Raw genomic sequence first — 4,184 nt, forward strand, 5'->3', positions numbered from 1 at the left:
CGCTCCTGCCCTTGTCCCTGCCCCGGGGGCCGCCCCTGCCCCTTGTCCCTGCCCCGGGGGCCGCTCCCGCTCCTGCCCTTGTCCCTGCCCCTGCAGCCGCTCCTGTCTCGCCTCCTGCACGTGCCGATGGCACACATCCCAGCCTCCCTGAGCTTCGCCTTCTGCCCTCCCTCCCCTCTCCTCCTCGCTTTTAATCTCTGCCGAATTTGTTGTGCAGGCGAGCGCAGGGCAGTTAGCGCGCCGTGATGTGTGTTTGGGGCCCGGGCTGGAAATACGGCTCATTACCTGGAGTGGGGAATATTAAGCACTTCTCTCTGTTGGCCATTTGATCACAAGGTTATCCTGTTTGATGGTTTTATACCCTGGAATTGATTGCATGGGAAATATTTAGCCAGCATGGCTGGAATGTGTGTCTCCCCGCAGGCTGCCAGGTGCAGGTGAGCTACTGCACTGTGGGGAGCCACTCAGGGGGTGAGCAGCAGCCCCCTCCAGGCCTTCAGGTCATCTTTTCTTGCAGGATATGGGATTGAATCAAGCAAGCTGCAGTTTTTTGTGTGATCCTGCAGCAGCCAGCGGGACACAGCCCAGGGAGGTGGGGGAAAAGGCTGCATCACTTATTGCAGCCCCCTGAACCATGCAGCATTCTTTGCTTCGTGCCTCAGGTCCAGGGAGGCCTTAGAGCCCCTTGCAGTACCTAAAGGGGCTGCAGGAGAGCTGGAGAGGGATTTGAACAAGGGCATGGAATGACAGAGCAAGGGGAAATGGCTTCACACTGGCAGAGGGTAAATTTAGGTTAGATATTTAGAAAGAAATTCTTCCCTGTGAGAGTGGAGGGGCCCTAGCACAGGGTGCCCAGAGAAGCCATGGATACCCCATCTCTGTGAGTGTTCAAGGACAGCTTGGACAGGGCTTGGAGCAGCCTGGGATGGTGGAAGGTGTCCCTGGCTGTGAGAAGGTCTGGAACTAGAAGATCCTTCAGGTCCCTTCCAAGCCACCCCGTTCTGTGATGCTGGCTGCCCTTGCCTTGCTCTTGCCCCGTGCAGCCTGGTGAGAGGCAGCTCCCTCCCAGCTCCTCACTGTGCCCTGTGCTGCTTTTGTCACACAGGACGGGCCTGCCTGGCTCCTCAGGCACCTTCAGAAAGCCCCAGCTGATTATTTCTCCCCTTTCCCCACGATTATTTCTCCCCTTTCCCCACGCTGTGCTGCCAGGCAGGCTGTGTGAATTGGGAGTGGGTCCAGCGGGCTTCCTCTGGACTGACACCAGTGTTGGAGCAGAGAATTAGCCCTGCACCTGTCACTTTTATAATATAGGCTTTAAATCTGATTATGGCTGCCTGTCTGGCTCTGCATTATGTGCTTCATGATTATTCAGCATTATGTAATCTTTGATAAAAGATGCTGCATCAGTAAAAGTGAATTAAACTATTGAGTGATAGGAGTTTATCGAATTCCTCAGAGTGATGTTGTCCTCTCTTTGGCACTTTAACCTCTTCAGTGCAAGGCGTGTGCCAGACTGTGCCCTTGCTAAGAGCCAGGAAACCCTGCTGACTTGGGTGGAATTGCAGGAGTACAAATAAAGTTAGATTTCAGCTTAGAAAGACAGTTTTTTATAGTCTAAAGACTCAATATTTTACAGCAGCGGTCTCTTATCTGCATTATGTGCAAAGTGCTAACAGAGTTACACAGACAGATGTCTGCAAGTGCTGCAGATGCTCAGTAAGGTTTGGCTCTCAGAGGGCTGATGGGCAGAGCTGGCCAGGATCTCCCTACTCCAAACCCTCTTGAGAATGGGCGCTGAATTCCCATGAGATGAAAAGAAAAAAGTCTTGAAAGCTAAGCTGAATACTTTGTCTCATTTTCCAAGCACCCCCCTGAATATAAAAACTTGTATTTTTCTCCGTTTAGGGCTTCTCTTTCTCATCACACAGTAGATGTTTCATGGCTGAATGGTCTGGGGATTTTGCTCCGAGTTTTCCTATTTCTTCACTTCCTTTTCTATGCCACAGGTTTTTTCTTTTTCTACTTCACTGTGATATTAGAAACATTTCAAGGGGAAGAAAAACCACAAACCTAAACTGTAACTCCTGACACCCGATACTTTGAAAAGCTTTCAAGTTGTGCAGAACTGGATAAGCAAAGAAAGGAAAAAATAAACCTACATCATTTATTTTACTTCACCTAGTAGCTAAAAGAAAAGGTGCTGGAAAGGGGAAAAACAACACTTCAGAACTGAGAAACTAAAAGAAAGGTTCTGAAAAATTAAAAAGATAAAGTTCATCTTTGATGTTTAGAACAGATTTCAAATTTTCCAACTATTTTGTGCGTGCTCTCCCCAGTTCTGCAGAGAGCTGGGGTGCTGGGTGTGGCTTTGCTCCCCCTGGCTCCAGCAGAGGATGAGGGGGCCTGGGGCAGGGTCCTGAGGGAGCCTGGGCTGGGAGGGATGAGGGCACTGAATCCCCCAGCCCACCCTGCTGTGCAGTCCCACAGCCCAGGGGAGGCAGGGCTGTGAGCAGGAGCAGATATCTGAGCAAGGGCTGATCCCCGCCTGTCCTTTTCCATCATCCCTGCACAAGGAATGCTTAACAAAACCCCCGATACCGTAGTTTTAAATATACATCTTTCAGATGCTGAGATTTACTTTTTGACAGGGATGAGGGCTGGAGAGGAGTCGTCACATTAGTGCTCAAACAAAGGGCTGCAAGCTGCACCACTTGCTTATAACTCAAAGCTTTCCTTATTCTACAGGGTGGGCAGCTCAGGATCTCTGTTCCGTGCTGCCCAGCCCCAGCAATGAGGCGGGTGAGAGACAGGTCTGGTGCCATCCTGCCCCTCAGCCTCCTCCTCCTGTGGCCCCTGGGCTCCAAGGGCAACGATGCAGCTCCCCAGCAGCAGCAGGAGGTGTTCCTACAAAATGGGCTTGCAGGGCTTTGGCCAAGGGGAACACGGGGACCACCCTGTCACCAGCTCCCTCCCTCCCAGCCAGGCCACCAGGCAGCAATGCTAAGGGCATCACCAGGTGCCCTGCAACAGGAGTGCTGGGCTTTGCATGAGCTAATTGTGTTGCAAGGAGTGGAGCGAAGCTTTTAGACTTCAGAGCCAACATGTGGCATCTTTATTAATGTGCCTACTCGAGTTCCCTGGGACGCGATGTTTTCTCCTCACCCTGGCCATCCATCTGAACTGATAATAGGACTATTAATCCATTCTGCTGACAGCACGCACAGACCTCCAGTGAGGCAGGAGATGGGGAAGAGGTGGGGCTGCAATCGATGCTTGTCCTGTTCCAAAGGGATCCCTCTGGCACAGCGAGCAGGAGCTGCAGGTGGAGGGTTGGCCAAGGCCACAGGTGATGGGTGGCTGTCCAGCTGTGGCCTGGCTTCTCCTTGCTCAGCCAGACAGCATCCTGCAGGAAAGCACTGAGAGGTGAGATGTTCTACAGGAGGCACACCTGGAGACCTTGTGCTGCAGGGCACATCTCACTCTTCAGGTTCTACACTCAGCAACCTCCTATCAGTTATTGACCCACTTCCAATCCCCCTTTGTACCCACAGAGGTGAAATTCCTCTGATCTCAGGGCCTTTTCAGCCCTGCCTGGCTATGAGGTGACTGGCACAGCATCCATTGTCCATGATTTCCTTTACAGCAGCAGAAATCCGTATATGCAATAAATAAAGAAATGCAGGTCTTTTATAGGTGTGATCCATAAAGAAATAGTTCAGTGGCAAAAGAGCTGGGAAATGAGGTGCATCCCTGCCCAGCTCTTGCTCCTCTGCCCAGCCCCTGCCAGTAGCTGATCCCAGGCGCCTTTATATTCAGACTGATCCTGTCTGGTTTTAAATATCTCAAGCCACAGAACTTTCTCCCTCCAGGGAACCACGTCGCTGTCTCATAATTTTCGCTGTCAGCAGAGGGGATTTTTTTCCCCGGTGACATTCAACCTAAATGCTCCATTTCTTCATTTCCTGTCATCCCTTCTGGTGATGCCCCTTGTACGCTATTAAATAATTCCTTCCCTCCCTCTCTATTTACTCCAACCAGATCTGTAAGGCTCTTAGTTTGTCTCCCCACGGACAGCTCTTAACCAAGCAATATATATATTTAAGCCTTTTAATCTTCTTTCAGAAATCAGTCTCTGCCTGCCTTTGATCATTTGTGTGGCTTCCCTCTGAACCGCCGCCAACCCG

General features: G+C 51.1%; 1 long non-coding RNA gene across 1 annotated transcript in view; it reads right to left on the reverse strand.

The window, feature by feature from the left end:
- Nucleotides 1-3,081: 3,081 nt before the first annotated feature.
- Nucleotides 3,082-4,184, reverse strand: part of LOC115948127 — a 2,418-nt gene continuing 1,315 nt past the window's right edge. The window contains exon 2 of the long non-coding RNA XR_004081972.1: nucleotides 3,082-3,403. This is a non-coding gene — a long non-coding RNA (uncharacterized LOC115948127). The remainder of the gene's footprint in view (nucleotides 3,404-4,184) is intronic.

Source organism: Geospiza fortis, unplaced genomic scaffold, assembly GCF_000277835.1.
Source record: "Geospiza fortis unplaced genomic scaffold, GeoFor_1.0 scaffold29, whole genome shotgun sequence".
NCBI classification, from domain to species: domain Eukaryota; kingdom Metazoa; phylum Chordata; class Aves; order Passeriformes; family Thraupidae; genus Geospiza; species Geospiza fortis.